Source organism: Haliaeetus albicilla, chromosome W (genome assembly GCF_947461875.1).
Source record: "Haliaeetus albicilla chromosome W, bHalAlb1.1, whole genome shotgun sequence".
Lineage (NCBI taxonomy): Eukaryota > Metazoa > Chordata > Aves > Accipitriformes > Accipitridae > Haliaeetus > Haliaeetus albicilla.
In genome coordinates, this window is record NC_091515.1 from 21517945 (window position 1) to 21544764 (window position 26820).

Below are 26820 nucleotides of genomic sequence, written 5' to 3' on the forward strand. Positions count from 1 at the left end.
AAAAACAACATGTAAAAAGATCAGGATACTAATTTTTAGAATCTTGCCCACAGCTGTTCTTATAATACAGGTTATATGATGTGATCTGAAAGTGTTTTCTTTAGGGGTGAGTGACCTGCTTGGAAGCTACCATTCTACCCATACATTTAACAGCATGGGAGGTCTGGGGAAGAATTATACGAACTTAAGGCAAAGAGCAAAGCACATGAAACAAGTGTTCAAAAACATAGCCAAACCAGCAAAAGTAACTAAGAAATTTTAGGTTACATTTGTAATTCAATGTTAAAGCTGTATGTTTCATCATATTCTTATTGGTAAACACTTAAGATGCAGAATTTGTTTCTTAAATTAATTTTGTTTTTTAAATTAAACATAGAAGACTAGCACACTAATGTGATTAGAGTAGTAATAAGTATTATGTGAGACATGATGTTTTTCTATGATGGTCTTTGTTCAAAATCCAGCATGTTCCAGCAGACTTCAGCTGCTTATTAACAATACCTAATAATGCCTACAAAGAAGGAAGCCTTTTAATTAAACTAATTCCATTTTTATTTCTGAAGCAACCATGCAGCAAGGAGGCATAAGAATATGATGCAATATAGAATTGCAAGTTTTAAGGTGACTATAAGCCTTTGACAAAATAACTGAGGAAGATGCAGTTTCTTGGAAAGACCAATCGTCACTGACGGTAATTACACCAACTGTCAAGGCAGAAACACAGACCCACAGAAAGACTGAGAAAGAAAAGATTTTAATTTAGTAGTATACTCCAATCACTTTTCAAAATAGCAAGTATAATATAAAAACATATTTGTGATCCTATTAATGCCTCTTAGGAGAAGACAGCAGTTTGGAGGTTATTTTGGTCCACAGATTACCATTTTCATAAAAATTTTAGTCTTTGATAGTATTTGATCCAAAAGTCTACTCCTGTTTGACTTGTCAAAACAGACATTTAGTTTTTACATCCAAAATTATATCCATCAATACTTGCTATTGTCAACATACCAACAGAAATATTTAGTGCTGACTTAGTTTACATATTCTTGTTCCTTGTAATTATTGCCAAATATTCTTAATTTTCTTTTACCACAGACTGAGCCACAAATATGCAAAACAACAGGAACAGTTACTCATATTGTGATAGGCAGTAGAGGCCCTAGACAGGCAACTGGAGCCACACTGTGCAAGGGAAAAAAAAAAAAAGGCTTCCAAAGCCCAAACAAGCTGCAACATCTCTATGCAGCTCTTATAGTGTCTATACAACAGTTTTGTTTATCTAATAATGTATTCTAATAGAAGAAACCGACTGTAGTTGTATCAACTCACATAAATCAGAATTCAACTGTGACAATGTGTCAGGAAGGGTTTCTTATTTTTTTAGAAAGGAATTTCAAGCAGAGCTTCTAGTAACAAATATCAGAAAAAAATGGTGGGTTTGAGATGGGAACTTCTGCTTCCCGCAGCTAAGATACAGGCGAAACCTTTTAAAATCGCTTTCCAACAAAGCAGAACTGTATCAACAACAACATGCAAACATTTGAAAATTAAGCGCGGTACTTGACATTCACTTCCCCTCAAACAAATTTCAGAAAACACACAAGTTGAAATAAACGGGACTTCAAGAACCAGTATTTTAATATTAGCATACTTACTTTTTAGTATTGCTATCTCAGTGCCATATTAGTATCTGAAATATTAGCATGGTTATATGTGATCAGAACCTAAATACTAATCTCTATAAGGGATATACTGCAATGTCTCCTGCAGCTGAAGTGACACCAAACTGAATTTACCCTCATTATGTTGTGCGATTTGGTATACTACCTATATAGAACTTGTTTAGCGTAACTTGCTTAGCATTAGTAGCTAAATTTGCCGAAACCTTAGGTTGCGAGCTGTGAGCTTTCACCTAGATATGTTGAACTTTTACCTAGTCAAGTAAAAGAAGGGCCCAGAGATGGTTCAAGCCAGAAGATGAGGAAGCCACATTCATTAACAGAAGCTGCAACCTTAGAGATAAGAAAAGAAACGGCCCGCCTAGAGACAATGAAAGGACCCAATGAAGAACAGGAAGACCCCAGACCCTAATATTACTACTAGTTCAAACTGTCGCATGAGGGGTGGGGAATTTAGATTGTAAGGGTATAATTGCCCAGGGATTTCTTTGTTTGAGGTCCCTCTTCGGAGGCACCCAGCTCGAGTTGTAGCGCTATTAATAAAAAGGACTTTATAGAAGAATCTCCTTTCAGTTTATTGATTCAATGGAAACCTAGAGTCAAACCCTGTTATGGTGGCTGGTATGTGTAATTTCCATAACAGTTAATATATTGAATTAATGGCACTGATCATAGTATTGGAGAAGCAGGGTAAGAAAGCTCTCTTACCTGTTTCAGTAACAGCCTCCTTGACTGCTAAATAAGGGGAGAAAGTAAAAGCTCCACAGAAACATAACAAAGCAAGGTGTCAGTGCAGCTAGCTGATGGAGCAGCCTGCTGGTGTTAAACTGACAAATACAGTTGAGTAATTTGAGATGTTTCCAACCCACAACCCAGAGGATGTCCACCACACCCCCTCTACTGGAAGACTATTACCATCAACCCCTTGAGCTCACTGAAGTCTGTCTGCAATCTTATTTACATAGCCTCTTGAACTAAGGCTATACCATATGAAGAAATTATTAGGAAAAGGCCATTACATTGTAAGGAGAGTACTTGGGTTTTAAAGCACTGTCGTGGTTTAACCCCAGCCAGCAACTAAGCACCACGCAGCTGCTCCCTCACCTCCCTCACAGTGGGATGGAGGAGAGAATCAGAAGGGTAAAAGTGAGAAAACTCATGGGCTGAGATAAAGGCAGTTTAATAGGTCAAGCAAAAGCTGTGCACGCAAGCAAAGCAAAACAAGGAATTCATTCCCCACTTCCCATCGGCAGGCAGGTGTTCAGCCATCTCCAGGAAAGCAGGGCTCCATCACACATACCGGTTACTTGGGAAGACAAACATCATCACTCCAAATGTCCCCCACCTTCCTTCTTCTCCCCCCAACTTTATATGCTGAGCATGACATCATATGGTATGGAATATCCCTTTGGTCAGCTGGGGTCAGCTGTCCCCAGCTGTGTCCCCTCCCAACTTGTGCACCCCCAGCCTACTCGCTGGTGAGGTGGTGTGAGAAGCAGAAAAGGCCTTGACTCTGTGTAAGCACTGCTCAGCAGTAACTAAAACATCAGTATGTTATCAGCACTGTTTCCACCACAAATCCAAACCATAGCCCCATACTAGCTACTATGAAGAAAATTAACTCTATCCCAGCCAAAACCAGCACAAGCATTAAATATCTAAATTTCTATTTCAGCAGTAAAACAGCATCAATTGATTTAATAAAACAATTTTTGCAGAGATATTATTTTTTTCAATGTCCAACATTGATTAAAATTTATTTTTCCTATTTCTTGGTGTGTTATCAAAATGTAACAAAAGCAGCAATGTGCTGTCATTATTTTCCACACCTAAGGAACAGCTAAGAGTATCTGCATTAATAGACCCTAAATGAATGCTGAAATTAGTGATCATTAAGCAGTGGCTTTTGAAATGGGAAGTTTTGATAATGGCATGAAAGCACAAGTGCTTGTATTCACATAAGTTACAGCTATTTTGTTCATACCTACAGAGAAAAAAGATTTGCTAGATGACTTGTCTCTAATCCAAATATAGAAGAATAACACTAACTGGCTTACAAATAATAAATAACTAAACCAGAAGTAGTACAGAAGTGATCTTCCACAACCCAAGGGACACTGTGTGGTATGTTACTATATTTCCTCATTTAAACTTCACACTACAATGGAGTTTACTAAACCCCAGAGCTTTGCAAGCGGGCTCTACTACTTTGGAAGTTCCAGAAAGAAGTTTGCAGACACAAATATTTTCCAATTTACTATAACTTCTCCCCCCTTTAACTCAGAAGATGTCATTCAGTTCTAAAAACAAGTAAGTTTTTTCAGACTTAAAAAGGAACCCTTTTTTACATGTAAGAGAGAAAAAAACTACACAAAAATAGACCAACACAATCAGATGCCCAACACTGTTTATACAGTTGAGTTTTCCACTGGAATACTCTCAGCTCTCCATCTGCTTTCCTTTCTTTTCTATAGTTGCTTTCTGCCCCAATGGCCATCATTCACACTTGTTCCCTACCAGATTTCCTACAAGGATGCACACTAATCACCAAAAATGTCTGAAGGAAGCTGAAATTCTCTGAATGCTAACCTAGGTAGTTCTTGCATAATAAAATACTCAGCAGTAACTATTTTACAGCTCCCTTCAACTGCACTAGTACAAAAGGGGTACGTTCCTAAGAGGAGCTCTTTTGTCTTCCTCTTGCATAAATGGTGAAAAGCTTTCTGTCTGTTCATGGATGCCAAAGCAAAATATAAAGATTCAAACATGCTTCAGATGTCTGACATATTAGACGTACATTTACATACTGGCTTTGCATTTTTAAGTGTTTAGTTTGGGATTGCTAAATTTTTAAGATATAACCTTAGAAGAAAATACAAACAATTAAATCCACATAATTTTAATACTTCTTTACTATTTTACAGGATCTCAGTGTCTTTTGACTCTACGTGGAGGCCTTGTTTTATAGAGAAGCTGACACTGTATTTATGCCACATTCTGAAGTCAATAAAATCTAACTACACATTTGCAGTTATTCCCACTCTTCCCACACTCCACCTTCTAAGTCCTATTCTACTAGCACAATACACTAAGGATATGGTTATCAAATGTTGCTCAACCTACATGCTAGAAAAGTCAAGACACGATAAAAGGACTGATGCCCAGGGCCTCAGCTGGTGTAAATTAGCATAGCAGCATAGAACCAATGTTACCAAATCGATCTACTTCAGCTCAGTAACCAGGCCCTGATGAAAGCTTTTACATGTCAGCATTCAGTCAGCAGCGAGGCCAGCAGAGGTAACGGTAAGTGGGTGGCTAAGCGCTAGATTGAGGCGGACAGGGAGGTTCCCGAGGCCCAGGAGCGCCGGGGAAGAGTGGAGGGACCCGGCCAGAGCCGGCGGCTCTCGTGAGAGAGGCTGACGCGGCGTGGGCATTGCCAGGGGCATCCACGGGAGATTTAAACGGCCCTGAGGAGCTCCAGCGACCAGGGCGTGGCGCGGCAGTTCGTGCAGGTAGGGCGAAGCCCCCCTCTCCCTCGCCCAAGAAGGCTACTCAAGTGGTGGGCATCGGCCCAGAGGGAGACCCAGGTATGGTTGCCACTCAGGGGAAAGCCATTGTTAGGAAAAATGTGGCAACCCAGATGGAGCTCCCATGTAAACATGCAGCTATCCAGGCCTCTGGCTGCAGGGAGTGCCTGAGTCTATCACTGATGACAGAAGGCAGCAGGGACACCTCTTGTGTGAGGTGTGACCAGGTGGATGATCTGCTCAGCCTGGTGGTAGAGCTGAAGGAGGAAGTGGAAAGGTTGAGGAGTATCAGGAAGTGTGAGAGGGAGATAGATTGGTGGACCCACACCCTACCATCCCTGAGGCAGAGGCAGCAGATGGAGGCTCCACAAGAAGCGGAGCTTCCCCTGCCCTCTTGCCACCAGACAGGAGGGGACCTAAGAGATGGAGGGGAATGGATACAGGTCCCTGCTCGGGGAGGCAGGAGAATCCCCTCCTGGTCTCCCTCACCTTCCCAGTTGCCCCTACACAACAGGTATGGGGCTCTGGAACTTGAGGACCAGGCCAGTGAAGATCAGGGTGTAGATGAAGGCCTATCCAGGGGGGTGCCTTGGCTCAGTCAGGCAGCCCCATGCATTCTCACAGCCTCTGTAAAAAGAAAAAGGAGGGTAATTGTCTTAGGCGACTCCCTTCTGAGGGGGGCAGAGGGCCCAATATGCAGACCTGACCCATCCCACAGGGAAGTCTGCTGCCTCCCTGGGGCCCGGGTAAAAGACATTACCAGGAAACTCCCTGGTCTGGTTCGGACCTCTGATTATTACCCATTGCTAGTTGTGCAGGTTGGCAGTGATGAGATTGCAGAGAGGAAACCAAAGGCAATCAAAAGGGACTTCAGGGCACTGGGACGATTAGTGGAAGGATCGGGAGCACAGGTAGTGTTTTCTTCAATCCCTTCAGTGGCAGGGAAATATACTGAAAGGAACAGGAAAACACACCCGATTAATACGTGTCTCAGAGGCTGGTGCCATCGGTGGGATTTTGGGGTTTTTTTGATCATGGGGAGGATTACATGGCACCAGGCTTGCTAGCGACAGATGGTATCCAGCTATCTCAAAGGGGTAAAAGAATCCTCACTCGTGAGATGGCAGGGCTCATAGAGAGGGCTTTAAACTAGGTTTGAAGGGGGTAAGGGATAAAACTAGGTGCACCAGAGATGAGCCTGGGGGCAGCATGCTGATGTTGGGGGTGGATTTGATAGGCCAGGTCAAATGCATCTATGCCAACGCACACAGCATGGGCAATAAACAGGAGGAGCTGGAAGCCATCGTGCAGCAGGATAGCTATGACTTAGTCGCCATCACGGAAACATGGTGGGACGACTCCCATGACTGGAGTGCTGCAATGGATGGCTACAAGCTCTTCAGAAGGGATAGGCAAGGTAGAAGAGGCGGTGGGGTGGCTATCTATGTTAGGGAGTGTTTTGACTGTACAGAGCTACACGATTGTGATGATAAGGTGGACTGCTTCTGGGTAAGGATGAGAGGGAAGGCCAACAAGGCAGATATTGTGCTGGGAGTCTGTTATAGACCACCCAACCAGGTTGAAGAGACGGATGAATCATTCTACAAGCAGCTGGCAGTAGTCTCAGAATTGTGTGCCCTTGTTCTTGTGGGGGACTTCAACTTTCCAGACATCTGCTGGAAATACAACACAGCAGAGAGTAAGCAGTCTAGGAGGTTCCTGGAGTGTGTAGACGATAACTTCCTGACACAGCTGGTGGGTGAGCCAACCAGGGGAGGAGCCTTGCTAGATCTACTGTTTACGAACAGGGAAGGACTGGTGGGAGGTGTGATGGTCGGAAGCTGTCTTGGGCTTAGCGACTTTGAAATGATAGAATTCTCAATTCTTGGTGAGGCAAGGAAGTTGGTCAGCAAAACCACCACTATGGACTTCTGGAGGGCAAACTTTGGCCTCTTCAAGGCACTGGTTGAGAGAGTCCCTTGGGAGACAGTCCTGAAGGGCAAAGGGGTCCAGGAGGGATGGACATTCTTCAAGAAGGAAATCTTAATGGCTCAGGACCAGGCTATTCCCATGTGCCGCAAGTCAAACTGCCGAGGAAGACGACCGAGCTGGCTGAACAGGGAGCTTTTGCTAGGAGTCAAGAAAAAAAGGAGAGTTTATCATCTCTGGAAGAAAGGGCGGGTAACTCAGGAAGAGTACAGGGATCTTGTTAGGTCATGCAGAGAGGAAATTAGAAAGGCAAAAGCTCAGCTAGAACTCAATCTGGCCGCTATTGTAAGAGAAAACAAAAACTGTTTTTACAAATATGTTAACAGTAAAAAGAATCCCAAGGAGCATATCTATCCTTCAATGGATACAGAAGGGAACGTAGCAACCAGAGATGAGGAAAAGGCTGAGGTACTTAATGCCTTCTTTGCCTCAGTCTTTAATAGGAAGACCAGTTATCCTCAGGGTACTCTGCCCCCTGAGCTGGAAGGCAGGGATGGAGAGCAGAATATACCCCCCTTAATCCAGGAGGAAATAGTGACCTACTACACCATCTGGACACTCACAAATCTATGGGACCAGACGGGATCCATCCAAGAGTACTGACGGAACTGGCAGAGGTCCTTGCCAAGCCACTCCCCATCATCTATCAGCGATCCTGGTCAACGGGGAGGTCCCAGAGGGCTGGAGGCTTGCCAATGTGATGGCCATTTACAAGAAGGGTCGGAGGGAGGATCCAGGGAACTACAGGCCTGTCAGCCTGACCTCGGTACCAGGGAAGATTATGGAATGGTTTGTCTTGAGAGAACTCACGTGGCAAGTCCAGGACAAGCAGGGGATCAGGCCCAGTCAGCATGGGTTCATGAAAGGCAGGTCCTGCTTGACCAACCTGATCTCCTTCTATGACCAGGTGACCCGCCTAGTGGATGAGAGAAAGGCTGTGGATGTTGATTACTTTGACTTCAGCAAGGCCTTTGACACTGTCTCTCATGGCATACTCCTTGAGAAGCTGGCATCTCATGGCTTAGACAAGTGTATTCTTCACTGGGTGAAAAACTGACTGGATGGACGAGCCCAGAGGGTTGTGGTGAATGGGGTGAAATCCAGTTGGTGGCAGGTCACAAGTGGTGTTCCCCAGGGCTCGGTGTTGGGCCCTGTTCTGTTTAATATCTTTATTGATGATTTGGATGAGGGGATTGAGTGCACCCTCAGCAAGTTTGCAGACGATACCAAGTTGGGAAGCAGGGTCGATCTGCTTGAGGGTAGGGAGGCTCTACAGAGGGATCTGGACAGGCTGGATCGATGGGCTGAGGCCAATCATATGAAGGTCAACAAGGCCAAGTGCCGGGTCCTGCACTTGGGTCACAGCAACCCCATGCAGCGCTACAGGCTTGGAGAAGAGTGGCTGGAAAGCTGCCCAGCAGAAAAAGACCTGGGGGTGCTGGTTGACAGCTGGCTGGATATGAGCCAGCAGTGTGCCCAGGTGGCCAAGAAGGCCAACGGCATCCTAGCCTGTATCAGAAATAGTGTGGCCAGCAGGAGCAGGGAAGTGATTGTTCCCCTGTATTTGGCACTGGTGAGGCCACACCTCGAGTACTGTGTTCACTTTTGGGCCCGTCACTGCAGGAAAGACATTGAGGTGTTGGAGCATGTCCAGAGAAGGGCAACCAAGGTGGTGAGGGGCATGGAGTACAAGTCTTACGAGAAGCGGCTGAGGGAGTTGGGGCTGTTTAGTCTATAGAAGAGGAGGCTGAGGGGAGACCTTATAGCTCTCTACAACTACCTGAAAGGGGGTTGTAGTGAGGGGGGTGCTGGTCTCTTCTGTCAGGTGGCTGGAGATAGGACAAGAGGAAATGGCCTCAAGTTGCAGCAAGGGAGGTTTAGGTTAGATAGTAGGAAAAATTTCTTTACTGAAAGGGTTGTCAAACATTGGAACAGGCTGCCCAGGGAAGTGGTTGAGTCACCATCCCTGGAGATATTCAAAAAGTGCGTAGACAGGGTACTCCAGAACATGGTTTAGTGGGCATGGATGATGGTTGGACTCGATCTTGAAGGTCTTTTCCAACCTAAATGATTCTATGATTCTATGTTCTATTACTGAACCTCATCTAGCTAGTTCACAACACACATGAGCATAAGACATATAGGAAAACTTAGATAATGTAATATACGAATACAAAGTCATTTCTATCTATTACTCAACATGAAAAAAAGCTGCTTGAAAGTATTATTTTTCACTTGAATTCAAAATTTTAATACTGAATTTCACCAGTACAAAAAGGCTTCCAACCCACTCTGATTAACCTGTTGTAAACAAATACAAAATGCAGGCAGTCACTTATATTACCAAGCTGTATTGAGAGAATTTAATGGATAAAATGTTTTTTTATCCATTGCTGTTTTACTGAAGAATTTTGCTGGGAATAAAAAAACCTGTAATAACATGTGTATGTTATATCTAATCAAAAGCTGCACAGCCATGTCAGTGTCCTCACTAATCTGAATTTTTCAAAGACATTCACAGGATTAAGCAAGTACTACTGCAAGAGGGTGACTGGTGGAGGTATGAATTAAATTAAAATTACCTAATTTGCTGAATCCATATACTAACCACAAGAAATGGTTCATTCATTTATCTCAAATCTGCATGAACAAGAAATGCAGTAATAACAGGAGATTGGGGTTCCCCATATTCATATTGCAAATGTTTCATTGAGCTGTGATGCTGAGATCACATTTTTGGAATCCATAAAAATCTGCCTTTTGGAGCAACAGTTTAGAAGACCCAGGAGAGAAAGGCAATTTTGATTGCTGAGTCCATGAACAACAGAAGAGCTGCCTGTAACAGTGACTAAAGCATGCACAAATTCAATATCTTTGGAGAAGAGAAAAAGGCAGAAGTCCATCACATAGCATTAAGTTTTAAAAAGGGAAACTACATCAAATCAGTAACTTAAAGAAAATTAACTGTGCAGCTAAAAAGGTAAAATGCTTGCAGGTGGCATAGAAAAAAATACCATAATTAGAGGCTCAGAGTATATTTATATTGCTACAGAAGAGTTTAAAAGAAAAAAAAAAGCTTTCAACAGTTTTAATAAGGAAAAGGATGGCATTAGAGGTAGAAGAAGTCATGTTTAAAAAAGGAAAACAGAAAACAAAAGAAAGGAAATTCTGGCAAATTAAATAGAAACCACAAATGTTGACCTACTAACCATAGAGTGGAACCCATTGCTTAAATCACCACTGTCGATACTTCACATATGCCTGCTCGTAAGCTTCTTCATAACAATGATCTCATCCATGTCTAGAGGGATCCCTGTAATGCACCTATGTCTAGTAAGCACTCCTCCTAAAACACCTATACCTCATATTTATTGACTCCATATGGAATACCTCTTACGCAACAGGGAGGGGAATGGAAGTGCCTCAGCTGATGGGAAGGGATGGTGATATGCTGTGGTCTGGAGCAGACCTCTGCAGCAACCTATGCACAGGGCTGTTCCCAGGAACACTAGTTTGAGGTTAAACAACACTATCAGCCATCGAAATGCTCTTAAATTCTAGTTCTTTGAAGTTAAATATTTATTGCCAGCTGACTTTTATGTGCCATTGAATCTAAAGTCTGTATGTGCAATGTTAAAAATTTGCAATGAATCAATTAAATGCACATTATAATAATCAAAATTATGTAACTGAGCTGCTTTTTCGGGGGTCTTAAAGTATGACCTGCTGAAGTAAAACCAAAAGAAAACCCAAGACTGTCTTCTTCAGTATTTCTGTGTGATGGTAGGGTAAGCAATTTCTCCAGACAAGATTTCAAAACCATCAGAAGCCTTTTTGTACAACTCCTCACAGGTAGAATGCTTTACAAATTAGTACTTCTAGTTTGTACAGCTTTCCTTTTTTTTTTTTTTTTAATTTTGCTTTTTACAAAAGATTATCTGAAACACTTCCAACTGAGTTTTGTACTTAGCTTTATAATAGACCTGGCCAATATTTTTGGCTTGTAAGTCTTTACAAAGAGGAATACAGTCACTTATACACATATTCCACAAAATAATTTACACAGTGGTTTGTGGAACAGATGTTATCTTCAGTGGCCACAAGACACTACCCTTTTCAGATTGCAAATGACTGCTGAAAGAAACATATTTTAAAGAACATTCCTAACTGTTCTGAATGAAGAAATAGGATGCCTGGCAAATCAGCATAGACACGCTGTTCCAAACAGAGAGCATGCAGTACTGTCAAATGCAAGTGTGAGACAAGAAAAAGGAGAATGAGCTGGAGAGCTAGAAGAAGAATACAGAGGGGTGCTTACTGTAAAATATAAAATATTGCATAATCTATCAGGATGGAGAGAGTGGAAGATTTTTTAAATGAATAAGTATTTTTTATACAAATACATACAGTCATGTAATGATGGGTGTAGAACAAATAAGACTGATGAGAATGAGGACAGAAAACTGCTGAGGGTACAAATATACTACTGAAATTTGCATATATGTGGATGAAAGCAAAGATAGACTGTGAGGCGCTACTAGCATCTATCAGTTCTTTTCATGCAAGCCTTTACCATGCAACAATGTACTATGGCATATTAGAGTTCTTTGGTTACATTCTGTTAATTTGTTCAAAAGAAATAGTAAGAATCAGGTAACTGCCAAAAACATACACCTATACTTTGCCTTCAATGTCTCATTCACCCAGCATATTCTATTTATATAAGCATGTGCTTTTCCTACAACTGGAAGATATACAGATAACATGAGAACGGCAGCAGCATATCTATATAGAGAAAACCAGAATTCCAGATGAAGATTCATAGAACCAGTGCTGGGCTGGACAACCAAGACACAGGGGCTCACAGTATCCAACCCCCAAAGTAAACATCCCTTCTTGAGTGACGAGTGAAACAATGAGAACAGAGAAGGAGGCATTGTACAAAAAAGCACGCAATGAAAGAGCAGTAAAAAACCTTTTCCTTCAGTATCTAAAGCTTTAATTTTTTAATTTATTCCAAAGAATTAATCAGGAGAGAAGTGGAAATCAGATAACAGATTTTCAAATGCAGTATTAACCTGTAATTTCTCTGTATTGGACTGTACATTTTCAGCCCACAACTAACCCTTTAAGTTATTGCTCCTATTGCTTCCTCTCTTACTCACTGTGTTTTCTGAAGTACTGTGGGTTGCAACAGATACTGTCTGACAGCAACATACTTACAGTTAAAGTGTTAGAATATAAAATCCTAAAGAGTAATGCTGAAAATTAACCTTAGTTAAAGTCAGATATTTGGAGGACATCTAAAAATCACTTCTTTTTTTCCACATACTACATAGACACAAAAATGCCAATTTACTGCATATAAGGATAATTTTCTATACAAGTTTATTCTTAGCATATCCAAATATATTATTAAGATATCCTAAAATAACGGAATTTAAAATCAATTTAAACTTAGGATAATTTGCTGAAATTGCTATCATTGCCCAAATGTTAAAAAAAAAAGGAGCATATCCAAAGATAATTTTACAAGAAACCTATTAAAAGCTTTTACTATACCACCACTCATCTCCTCTCCACCTTCTCTCACTCAGGTTTGGTTTTTTTTGTTACATCTTCAGTTAAATAACTTAAGGAATATAAACTAGTAGAAATTCAACACTCAAGACCTTTAAGTAGGTATCTTTCAGAGTCTTTCAGAGTTTTCATAGCTTTTTTTTTTTTAATAGACTGCAGATATTCATGGTTTACTTCAGAATACAATACGAACAACAGAATATACTGATTTCAGCAGCAAAACATGCTAGCTTTAAATACAGATTGTGTCTTCAACTAATAACAAAACCTGAGACACAGGTACACAAGTGCTGAGTTTTACTCCCCCCACCCCCCACCCCAATTTTACCTGTTGAATGTCAAAATAACCTTTAGAATAATGAGAAGTCAAAAGATCAATCCTTATTATGACATCCCTTCTGCATATGGCATGTTTTCTGTTCAGATAACAGTTAAACAGTATTTTCTGGAGAGGTGCACATGTGATGATTCATCTGTGTTTGCCTGAACATGTATATAAATCTAGTACTTGAAAAAATAACATTTGTATACTGTGCCCACATCTGCAAAGCACCAAAACACTGTATGGACACGTATTCTTGTATCAACAGCAAAGAACAGGATTTCTAAGGGCTTTGTGGTTGGTTCCCCACATTTACACTGGTGAAACCGTTCCAAGCCAGTATGAACACAAAAGAAAAGCCATTTATTCAGCAGTAGCTGTGGTTCTCCAAGAAGTGTGCTCTCATGCACAGAAGATCAGACAGCAGTCATGCCTATTCTGCTTGTTCTGTATCAGGTACAGAGCAGAGTGTATAAACGTAGGATGGTTTCAACCTCCCTTCAGGTTCTTTGCTGATGGGAGTATTCATTATACAGAGTCTGTGCAGAGGCAATGGAAGCCCATAACTAGCTGCAATTAACCATTTCTGGTTTGAAAGCAGAAACTGTGAAATAAATCCATTTTGGAAAAAGCTAATGTATGGTATTTCTGAAGCAAAAAGTGCTCCCAGAGACCCTGGCACCACTTTAGTTCCTGACTCCCAGGACACCATGGGCTCTGTGACCTCCCAGTTCCTCCAGTGCCAGTTGTTTCTGAGGATTTCCTCCTAGTCCTCCAGTTAGTGGAGGCAAATCTGTGCTTTGGGTTTTCTAGGTCCAGGCCTCTGGAAGCACCAATGCTTCCAAACTCACAACAAGCCACCACTCCAGGTATTCCAGGCAGCTCCAGACTCATCTCCATTTCTTGATATTAAACAACTCTCCACCTAGAAATATGGCAGAACCCTTTCATGCTCTCTAAGACCTTGCTTGAGTAAAGCCACGCAGCTCAAGTCAGACACAGTCCTGTACACAGGGATATAGAGAACACCACTGTGCACAACCAATTTACCACTACCTCTAAAATGTTAGGAAATGCATGAAGAATCATAGATAAGGCAAAAAGGGAGCACTTTACACTGAGAGAGGATGTTTTTAGCCAGGTAACTGAGCTATTTCCAGTGTTGGGAGGCGATGGCAATGAACTACTACAGAAGTTTGCAGTGATGATGCTGGAAAAGCTAGGAATGACCAGAAGGATTTTGAGAAGATGAGTGAACACAATGAGATGTTGAAGAACTGTATGGTTCTTTTGACTTAAAGGTAATAGGCTAGAATCTCTCTTTTTCCAAGCTCCAGCATTATTCCTTCCATTACCATAAATTGTAGTAGGGAGTTCTACCAGTTTGAGAAGTCTTTTAGTAAAAAGGTCCCATGGGAAGGGACAAGCAAAAGAGTAATGAATATTCTTCACTCACTGCACCAAGATACCACTTGCCCTACATTATCCTGACCCACATTTCAAGGAAAAGATGAAATAATAGGCAGTAGATCAAGAGTTGCATACACATGAAAGAAGAAAGACCACACTGATATCTCAGGATATCAACCTTCACATAAAAAAACCCCATACCCAAAGAAACCACACTCCTCGCCAAAGAATGGCCAAATTATAGGACAGACAGCCAGCATCTATAAAACTTACGGTCTCCTTGAAGGAGAGCTACTGATAATAATACTGAAGATGCTTATCTGTAATAAAGCTATTGTTACTGTGATTAAGTGAATTAAGGATTGCCCTTGTATGCCTAGACTGTGGAGTGCCTTTACAGTGTCAGTGAAAAGCCAAATTTCTTCTGAAGAAAAGCACCAGAAGGCAGGAAGATTGTGTCATGATGATGCCCCAATTCTCATGATTATATCAATGAAAGCAAGTCAAGTGATTCCACCAGAAAGGGAAACCTGGGTTCTGCAGGCTAACAGGCAGCTTCTTCCCTCTACCTCTGAATCTGACTTGCAGTTTTACCAACAAGTCCTAGTGTTACACCTTGATAAGCTTCTCACTGGTAAGAAAATCGTATATAGCAAATATAATGATATTAACTTTTTAAGCAGATGAGAAGATTAATACCAGTTGACTAAAATATCTTAGTGAAACAGATTTTTCTAAGCACTTTCCTATCCACTCACCTTATAGAATAACCTACCTATATTGAGTTTGCATGGCAAGATTTTGGCAGCTGGGAGGCTACAGGGGTGGCTTCCGTGAGAAGCTGCTAGAAGCTTCCTCTGTGTCCGACAGAGCCAATGCCAGTCGGCTCCAAGATGGACCCACTGTTGGCCAAGGCCAAGCCCATCAGCGATGGTGGTAGCACCTCTGTGATAACATATTTAAGAAGGGGAAAAAGTTGCTGTGCAACAGAAACTGCAGCCAGAGAGAGGAGTGAGAACATGTGAGAGAAACAAATCTACAGACACCAAGGTCAGTGAAGAAGGAGGGGGAGGAGGTGCTCCAGGCGCCGGAGCAGAGATTCCCCTGCAGCCCGTGGTGAAGACCATGGTGAGGCAGGCTGTCCCCCTGCAGCCCATGGAGGACCCCATGCCGGAGCAGGTGGATGCACCCAAAGGAGGCTGTGACCCCATGGGAAGCCCACACTAGAGCAGGCTCCTGGCAGGACCTGTGGACCTGTGGAGAGAGGACCCCACGTTGGAGCAGGTTTTCTGGCAGGACTTGTGACCCCATGGGGGACCCACGCTGGGGCAGTGTGCTCCTGAAGGACTGCATGCCATGGAAAGGACCCATGCTGGAGCAGTTCGTGAAGAACTGCAGCCCGTGGGAAGGACTCATGTCGGAGAAGTTCGAGGAGGACTGTCTCCCATGGGAGGGACCCCACGCTGGAGCAGGGGAAGAGTGTGATGAGTCCTTCCCCTGAGGAGGAAGGAGCGGTAGAGACAATGCATGATGAACTGACCGTAACCCCCATTCCCCATCCCTCTGCGCCGCTCGGGGGAAGGAGGCAGAGAAAATTGGGAGTGAAGTTGTGCCCGGGAAGAAGGGAGGGGTGGGGGGAAGGTGTTCTGAGATTTGGTTTTATTTCTCACTACCCTAGTCTGGTTGGATTGGTAATAAATTAATTTTCCCCAAGTCAAGTCTGTTTTGCCTGTGATGGTAATTAGTGAGTGACCTTTCCCTGTCCTTATCTTGACCCATGAGCCTTTTGTTATATTTTCTCTCCCCTGTCCAGCTGATGGGGGGAGAGTGATAGAGCGGCTTTGGTGGGCACCTGGCATCCAGCCAGAGTCAACCCACCACACTACCTATTTAAAATTGTGGTCTAATGAAGGTATAATCACCTCTTTAATTTTGGGGTTCGGTGCTCAAGATAAGTCTCAATTCTGCACATTTTCAATTACTAATTGAGTTTTCTTTACATTAGAAATCACCATATGATAAGTTTGCTGACCACTAGTGGCTAACTAAAAGGTTATAGCGTATCACTAGGTTTTTGAAAATGTACTCAAAATTTTTTTTATAAAGTGTAGGTTTCAGTATGAGTCTAGTATTTTATGAGGTTGAGGGTTACTTGAACAAGAAACTCATCAAGAACAAAGAGTCATTTGTAGGGCAGTAATTGAAAGGTTTGATACAATTAAACTATTCTGCCATTTCTATGCCAAGATGTATGGTATAGGATCTAGTGTTATTTCACCACAGCCTGTGCAGTTCCAAAATAGCACAAAGATGATAAAACAATTGATAGAACATCTTTCAGCTATAAGCACCCAAAATAAATCTGAGTTGCTATTTTTCTATAGTCTGAATGTAGCATTAAATTGTGGTTTTACACCTGACACTTCCAGTTAGATTTAGTATTACAATTTTGTTATGTCTTTTAGGCAGTGGGTGGCATGAGAAGGGCATAACTAGCAACAGACTACTGAATATTCCTCAATCTCCAGCTCAGGGACTTGGTTTTCAACTTTACAGTGATCCAAATTTCAAAGAAAAAGAATAAACCATTGCAAGGAGGTAATGGAGTTGAATATATTAAAAAAACCCCACAGCTAAAAATATGTTCAGTAGAATTTTAGATCTAAATGTTTAGCATGGTCCTATAAATACAGGCAGATAGACCAAGCCAGTGTTAGTGAACAGATTAGATTTTGCAAAGTAATGTTTTATGTTTGCTTCCATAACTGGAAAATGTTACTATTGGTTTATAATGAATCAGTGTACTAATGATACATTGCTAATAATTCACAGATGCTTTAGTGACTTAAACCAAAAAAAAGTCTATGCGGTAATAGTTAAAATTTGAAATCTTGCTAATGGAACATTTCCAACTGTCCTCTCAAAAAAGAAATTACCTCATTACAAGATGAAGCACTAAAAATAGGGTGGGGTTTTTTTATCAATACAACAAATAAAATGCTTTATATATTGGTCCAGAAAAGCTGGAAAAGATACTATGCTGCCTACTGCAAAACTATTTTGGAGAAGAATAAAATTCTCAGACTTTGAATAAAGAAGTATTTGCACATTGTAGAGCAGTTTACTCAACATCCAGTGAAGAGTGCCACCAGCCACGCTGTTTTATAAGCCCAGTTGTAGATAGATTAATAGAAAGAACAGTGTCATCATCATGTCAGTCAGACCACAGGCAGTGCAACAGGAATTGGAGAGGGGAAGTAGAGGTGTGAAGAGATCAACCACATAAAATGGCTTTAGATGACTTACAAGCAATAAAACATCCTGCTTCTAATGATGTCTTATCTATCACAGCAGAAATGACATCATATTAAAAGAAAAAATTCCAGCCCAGCTGGTAGTGTATCAGCTTGATGTTTGCCAACTAGAAAGCACAAATCTGCAAATGGACTTGAGGTTGCTTGAAGCAGAGTATACTGAAAAGTGGACAATGCTCAGAAAATCAAGGTGAACATTTTTCTCAGGAAACAAAAAATGATTCATTTGTTCCCTTGATAAGAGTTAAAATGCATCAGAAGCAGCTATCAGTAAAAATAAGGTATAAAGGCAATCAACTGGGTTTAGATTAAAGACAAATACAGGACAAACAAGTACTACTGGATCCTATAAAAAAAAATTCACTGGCTGGTGGTCTGATTGGATCTTCAGCTATTCTTGGGGGAGGGGAGAGAGCAGTTCTGCTTATTTTATACAAAACACATGCAACACCATAACATTTCTAGTAGGATTTGTATATTCCATTTTGTATTAAAGGTTAACATATGCAAATGTTATGAATTTTACCAGAAGTATTAGTTAAAACACTAAGTTTCTTCCCTTTTAGCCTTGTCTGTATTTATGGATAGAGTATATGAAGATAAAAAGCCAATGAAATTATTTTTGAAGATATATTGTTCTGCTAATATAGCCTGTACACTCACAGGTCACATATAAACCAATCTTTATTTCTGTGAACACACTCAGTCATTTACTTTGCACAATGAATTTTCTAACCTAAAGGGTAAACATGAACAGTTCAATTATTTGCTTTTCATTATTCACAGTATATGATTGATCAGTTAAGTCATTTGGTTTTCCTTCTTCACTGGATGACATTTTAAAACATGGCAGTAACAGACAGATAACTCAATAAACAACACAAATATCCTGGATGACATGCAACTTCTCATTCTCTATCTTCTTTTCACTAACATTCAGAGATGACAGTAAGTTTATTATCAGTTATGTAATTTACTCACACTTGATACAACAGTATAAGAAAGATATAGGATTGCACTTTAGCTATACTGGAGACATCAACTACACGTTAGTCTAGAGGCAAGAAGAACATCTCAATTTGTATCATATAAAAAGGAAAAGTGACATTATCATTAAAATGGCTGCACAAAAATGTCTAACTGAAGCAAGAGGAGAAATACAGAGGTATGTCTCGTTAATGTCATATCTAATACTGTTTCACCTCATTAAGCACTCCCAACATCTTGATGGGCTATAAAGTAGTAAAACACTTGGTCAAGTAATTTTTTTTCATGAACAATTCATCTACCTATCACCAGTCCCAATCAGTGGAGATACATACGCATCCAATGCAACAGAAACCCATTTTATAGAAAGAAAAAACCATCTATGGTCTTATACTTCAATATTGGCACATACTTGTGCATAGTACATTTTTACCACTGCAAGTTAGACTCAAGTTCATTTGTAATCACACACCTGTGCTAACTGAACAATATATACTAGTGAATGATTGACTGCATGGAAAAGTGAGGAGAAGGGAGAGAGTGTAAAACAGGAGTTGTCTGCTGGAAATAACAACATTGTTTAGAACAGGCACAATTCAAAAAGCTTTTAGATTCCTTCTTTTAAGTATTCTTTGTGAGGGAATAGTAGTATTTAATTTAATTACTCATTGCCCATTCAAACATTTTAAGGCTATTTCTTTCTACTGGTAGAAACAGCTACTGTTCAGACCTCTCTATAGCACACTGGGCTTGGTCACACGATACTAACCTCACAACAGCCACCCTTCCAAAACCAGAGGGAAGAGGGTAACAATGCCTCTCCCAGCTAAGAGCAGTTTGTGGTAATTTTTTATTGTATTATTCTTTTAAAAATACTACAGATTGCAAGCCACTGTGATACTGCAGTGATATAGACCATGCCTGTATCTGATACAGATAAATCTGGAACATTTTGAATCCTGGTTTGTACTTAAATCTGAGTATATTCAGAAGCAGTAAACTGTGAGGAGAAAAATTAGTAGAGAGACATCAAACAGAAGGAAAAAAACCCCAAAACTCTTTCCATGCAATTACCAGCATTAATATATTTTAGGACTGTGATCTAGGCCACCTTCCTGCAGAAGGAAGTTTGTGCAAAGAAGTGGAGGTCAAGCCTAGAGTGACACAGTTCACTGAATGACCAGAGATTTACATGTTGTCTCTATGGATGCTGGCACAGGTTTTGGCCTCTGATCCCTTCTGGAGCCATTCATATGTGATTAAGATCCAACAATACAGCACTTCATTCCACTGAGGTACAGAAGGATTGGATGTTTCCTGAAGGAGTCATTTCAGGTGAAAGGGCAGGAGAAGAAAAGAAGAGAATTTTCCTGATCAAGTCAGTCTTACTGAGACAGCACTCTTCTCACATCTAACGTGCACTGTACTCTCTTGAGAGTTTTGAAGCTTTGGAAAGATGACAGATGACTGAGGTATGGAAAAGAGGAGTGAACTGTGGTAACACTGTTTCAAGTACAAAGAATAAATTTATCTTTTTTAAGATGGAATAGGATTCATTTTCAAGAGAAGGACATTGAGGTAGCTGTTGCAAGCCATACTACAACAACAAAGGACATATAAATGGACAATCATTAAAGCAAATTGGATAGCATCTTTCACAGATATGTTTGAAAAGCTTGCGGTACCATAGTCACAAATACACACTTCCTCACTGTCCTGGGTTCAGCTGGGATAGAGTTAATTTTTACAGGAACCTGGGAGGTGGGGGGCATAGCCGGGGCAGCTGACCTGAACTAGCCAAGGAGCTATTCCATACCATGTGACATCATGCTCAGTATATAAATGGGGAGCGGGCCGGGGGGAGCTCTCTTGACTTTCGGTAGGGGAAGTGGCGGAGCATTGGGTTCCAGGTGGTGAGCAGTTGCACTGTGCATCACTCTTTTTGTATACTCTTTCATTAGTACCATTGTTGTTGTTGTAATTTTTTTGTGTTGTCCCAGTAAACTGCCTTTATCTCAACCCTCGAGGTTCCAGGTTTTTCTTCTTTTCTCTCCTCCGTCTCCTCCCTATCCCACCGGAGGGGGGCGGAAGGAGTGAGCGAGCGGCTGCGTGGTCCTTTGTTACCGGCTGGGCTGAAACCACGACAGTCCTTTTTGGCGCCCGAAGAGCGACACGAAGGGTTGAGATAACGACAGATCTGGCCAGAGCGTGTTGAAACAAATTTGTCATACGCATTTCTTATACTAGATAAATAGATGTTAGTCACAATGTCGATTCATTTGTTTACATGGTGGCATTTTGTAAGCTCTTATATGCTCTATGTATTGCCTGTAGTTGCGTATCTCATCTCTGGGAGAGTGATTGGGATTATCATTTTGCTGTACTGGGCAATGTCGACTTGTGAAATGATTACATCACTGGTCATGAGGTTAAGCTGGTATCTGTATGAGGCAGTGATATCATTTCCATACTTTGGGCACCTTCTGTCGGATTTTATTGGTAATTACACCCAACCCATGGGGAAGTCAGGGGGGGATACTTCCCCCCGTCCGTTCACCTCCCTTCTCTCCTTCCGACTAATTACAACAGCTTTTGAGAATTTTGAATATCCTTGGGATGCGCAAGCCAGTGTGTTGTTATTGCTATGCCTCCTGAATATGTTTCAGGTCTTGTTTAGGGCTACAAAAAGGCTCTTTAAGAGTACCACCCAGAGATCTGCCCCAAAGCTGGATATTCATGGGTGGCACGGCATGTGGGAGGATATGGGCAGGTATCTAGAGAACTTCTCACCTCCAGTGGCTTGGAAGTTCACTCCCAAACAACTACAGAACCCTCATGAAGTGGTAGAATATTTGAAAGAAAAATGCTGTGGCTATCCCAGAGACACACAACTCACTACACTGTGCTGGGCCCTGGCCAGTATCTACCAAACACTGCTTGATATTAGGCAGCAACTTCAGGGGGAAAAGGGGGAAAGGATGGAAAACAGGGCAACATGCACCGTGGCTACCCAATCCCCGACAACAGGCACTGTGGCTACCCCAACCCCGGTGACAGGTACTGCAGCTAAACCAGAGAACCAACCTGTGCCAGTATCAGTCGCCCCTGTACAGAAAAAGAAACACACAAAGAAATCAGTTCGCTTAGTGAGAGATGAAGATGAACCAGGGTCATCGCGAGAACAGGAGGAAGAGGCAGAACCTGAAATAATTAACCAATCTCTATCCCTAAGTGAGTTGTGTGACATGCGAAAAGATTTTAGCCACCACCCAGGTGAGCACATTGTTACCTGGCTGCTCTGATGCTGGGATAATGGGGCTAGTAGTGTGGAATTAGAGGGTAAGGAAGCCAAGCAGCTGGGATCTCTATCTAGGGAAGGGGGCATCGACAAGGCGATTGGGAGAAAAACACAAGTCCTCAGCCTCTGGAGGCGACTTCTGTTAGGTGTAAAGGAAAGATACCCCTTCAAGGATGAAGTTAAATGTCACCAAGGCAAGTGGACCACCATGGAGAGAGGTATCCAATACCTGAGGGAATTAGCTGTGCTGGAGGTGATTTATAATGATCCAGAAAATGCGCAGTCACCCACAGATCCAGATGAAGTCCAATGCACACAACCCATGTGGCAGAAGTTTCTACGAAGTGCACCACCAACCTATGCCAACTCATTGGCAGTAATGTCCTGGAAAGAAGGCTATGGACAAACGGTGGATGAATTGGCTGTCCAACTCCGGCAATATGAAGGAAGTCTCTCTTCCTCCCTATGGGCCTGTGTCTCAGCTGTAGAGGAATTGTCCCGAGAGTTCCAGCAATTCAAAGTGGATATGTCCTCCTCCTCACCTGTACAGGCCCGCATCGCAGTTATTGGGAGTAAGCATTCCTCTGCCCAAGAGAGAGGAGAGAGAAAGTACACACGATGGGCTAACCTGTGGTTTTACCTGCATGACCATGGAGAGGACATGAGGAAGTGGGATGGAAAACCTACCTCAGTCCTGGATGCACGGGTATGGGAGTTGCGAGAAAAAGCAACCAGAAAAGAGGATTCTTCTTGGAAAACTGCTGCTCCGGTTTCCCATGAGCAGTCCCCCGGATGCAGTAGACAGGCTGATCTCATTTCTGATCCTCTTGAAGGGACTTCTGATTCACGTGTGCGAAAAGTGAGTAACGGATATTCTAACCAGGATTAGAGGGGCCCTGCCTCCAGCCAGGTGGAGGAGAGGGACAACCGAGTCTACTGGACAGTGTGGATTCGATGGCCTGGCACATCAGACCCACAGGAATATAAGGCTCTAGTAGACACTGGTGCACAATGCACCCTAATGCCATCAAGTTATAAAGGGGTAGAACCCATCTGCATCTCTGGTGTGACAGGGGGATCCCAAGAGCTAACCCTATTGGAAGCTGAAATGAGTCTAACCGGGAATGAGTGGCATAAACACCCCATTGCAACTGGCCCAGAGGCCCTGTGCATCCTTGGTATAGATTATCTCAGGAGGGGGTATTTCAAGGACCCAAAAGGGTACCGTTGGGCCTTTGGTATAGCTGCATTGGAGACGGAGGAGATTGAAGAGCTGTCTACCCTGCCTGGTCTCTCCCAAGACCCTTCGGTTGTGGGGTTGCTGAAGGTTGAAGAACAACAGGTGCCAATTGCTACCACGACGGTGCACCGGCGGCAATATCGCACCAACCGAGACTCCCTGATCCCCATCCATAAGCTGATTTGCCAATTGGAGACCCAAGGAGTGATCAGCAAGACTCACTCACCCTTTAATAGTCCCATATGGCCCGTGCGGAAATCTCATGGGGAATGGAGACTAACAGTAGATTATCGTGGGCTGAATGAAGTCACGCCACCGCTGAGTGCTGCTGTGCCAGATATGTTAGAGCTTCAATATGAACTGGAATCAAAGGCAGCTAAATGGTATGCCACAACTGACATTGCTAATGCATTTTTCTCCATTCCTTTGGCAGCGGAGTGCAGGCCACAGTTTGCTTTCACTTGGAGGGGCGTCCAGTACACCTGGAATTGACTGCCCCAGGGGTGGAAACACAGCCCCACTATTTGCCATGGACTGATCCAGGCTGCACTAGAAAAAGGTGAAGCTCCAGAGCACCTGCAATACATTGATGACATCATCGTATGGGGCAACATGGCAGAAGAAGTTTTTGAGAAAGGGAAGAAAATAATCCAAATCCTTTTGAAGGCTGGTTTTGCCATAAAAGAAAGTAAGGTCAAGGGACCTGCAGAGGAGATCCAGTTCTTAGGAGTAAAATGGCAAGACGGGGGTCGTCAGATCCCAATGGATGTGATCAACAAAATAGCAGCTATGTCTCCCCCGACTAATAAAAAGGAAACACAGGCTTTCTTAGGTGTTGTGGGCTTTTGGAGAATGCATATTCCAAATTACAGTCAAATTGTAAGCCCTCTCTACCAAGTTACCCGGAAGAAGAACGATTTTAAATGGGGCCCTGAGCAACAACAAGCCTTTGAACAAATTAAACGGGAGATTGTTCATGCAGTAGCCCTTGGGCCAGTCCGGGCAGGACAAGATGTTAAAAATGTGCTCTATACTGCAGCTGGGGAGAATGGCCCTACCTGGAGCCTCTGGCAGAAAGCACCTGGGGAGACCCGAGGCCGACCCCTGGGGTTTTGGAGTCGGGGATACAGAGGATCCGAGGCTCGCTATACTCCAACTGAAAAAGAGATATTGGGAGCATATGAAGGAGTTTGAGCCGCCTCAGAAGTGGTTGGTACTGAAACAGAGCTCCTCTTAGCACCCCGACTGCCAGTGCTGGGCTGGATGTTCAAAGGGAGGGTCTCCTCTACACATCATGCAACTGATGCCACGTGGAGTAAGTGGGTCTCACTGATCACACAGTGAGCTCCAATAGGAAACCCCAGTCACCCAGGAATTGTGGAAGTGAGCATGGACTGGCCAGAAGGCAAAGATTTTGGAATGTCGCCAGAGGAGGAGGTGACACATGCTGAAGAGGCCCCGCTGTATAATAAACTGCCAGAAAATGAGAGGCAATATGCCCTGTTCACTGATGGGTCCTGTCGCATTGTGTTAAAGCATCGGGGGTGGAAGGCTGCTGTATGGAGTCCTACACAACAAGTCACAGAAACCGCTGAAGGACAAGGTGAATCGAGTCAGTTTGCAGAAATGAAAGCCATCCAGCTAGCGTTAGACATTGCTGAAAGAGAGAAGTGGCCAGTGCTCTATCTCTATACTGACTCATGGATGGTGGCAAACGCCCTGTGGGGGTGGCTACAGCAATGGAAGCAGAGCAACTGGCAGCACAGAGGTAAACCCATCTGGGCTGCCACACTGTGGCAAGATATTGCGTCCCGGCTAGAGAATCTGGTTGTAAAAGTACGTCATGTAGATGCTCATGTACCCAAGAGTCGGGCCACTGAAGAACATCAAAACAACCAGCAGGCAGATCAGGCCGCCAAGATTGAAGTGTCTCAGGTGGACCTGGAATGGCAACATAGGGGTGAGCTATTTATGGCTCAGTGGGCCCACGATACCTCAGGTCATCAGGGAAGAGATGCAACATATAGATGGGCTCAAGATCGAGGGGTGGACTTGACCATGGACACTATCGCACAGGTCATCCATGAATGTGAAACATGCTGCAATTAAGCAAGCCAAGTGGCTAAAACCCCTGTCGTATGGAGGGCGATGGCTGAAATATAAACAGTGGGAAGCCTGGCAGATTGACTACATCACACTCCCACGAACCCGCCAAGGCAAGTGCCATGTGCTTACAATGGTGGAAGCAACCACTGGATGGCTGGAAACATATCCTGTGTCCCATGCCACCACCCAGAACACTATCCTGGCCTTGAAGAGAAAGTTTTATGGCAACACGGCACCCCAGAAAGAATCGAGTCGGACAACGGGACTCACTTCCGAAACAACCTCATAGACACCTGGGCCAAAGAACATGGCATTGAGTGGGTATATCACATCCCTTATCACGCACCGGCCTCTGGAAAAATCGAACGATACAATGGACTGCTGAAAACTACATTGAGAGCGATGGGGGGTGGGACTTTTAAACATTGGGATACACATTTAACAAAAGCCACCTGGTTAGTTAATACTAGAGGATCTGCCAATCGGGCTGGCCCCGCCCAACCAAGACTTCCACATACTGTAGAAGGGGATAAAGTCCCTGTAGTGCGCATGAGGAGTATGTTAGGAAAGACAGTCTGGGTTAGTCCTCCCTCAAGCAGAGGCAAACCCATTCAAGGGGTTGTTTTTGCTCAAGGACCTGGGTACACCTGGTGGGTGATGCAGAAGGATGGGGAAGTTCAATGTGTACCTCAGGGAGATTTGATTTTGGGAGAGAATAGCCAGTGAATTGGGCTGTATGATATTTAACTGCTAAATAACCTGCCAATGCATGTCATTGTATCTATAGTGTCTATATGCCATATCAAGGGTATTACTGTAAGAATTACCCAAATGACTGCAGGATGGACTTTGAAACTGAGCCAAGTACAACAGTGATAGAACTTGAACTGGCACCCAGCAATTTCCTCAAGATCAACATCTTCGACCTGCAGACCAAAGGCGTGGGTTGCACCAAATGTACTAGCCCCAACTTCCAGAGGCAGCATACAACAACCCAACATCTCACACCATCTCTCTTATCCTGAAGAACTGTTACAACAGATGGAGCCCCAAAGTCATGGACTAAATAAAATTGATGGACACATTAGAGGGATAGCCCATCGACTAAGGGAATACTATTTGAGTGTGTGTGTAGTGGGAGGGTGTCCATATACTTTATATATATATATATAAGACAAGGAAAGTGGTAGTGGTTGATTGGAAAATGTAAGATCTGGGCATGATGTAGATGGTATAGAATAAGGGGTGGATAATGTCCTGGGTTCAGCTGGGATAGAGTTAATTTTTACAGGAACCTGGGAGGTGGGGGGCATAGCCGGGGCAGCTGACCTGAACTAGCCAAGGAGCTATTCCATACCATGTGAC

General features: G+C 42.9%; 1 protein-coding gene across 2 annotated transcripts in view; it reads right to left on the bottom strand.

Moving 5' to 3' along the window:
• LOC104323343 (ADP-ribosylation factor-like protein 15) overlaps positions 1-26820 on the bottom strand; it is a 250507-nt gene that overhangs the window by 2552 nt on the left and 221135 nt on the right. The window lies entirely within an intron of this gene.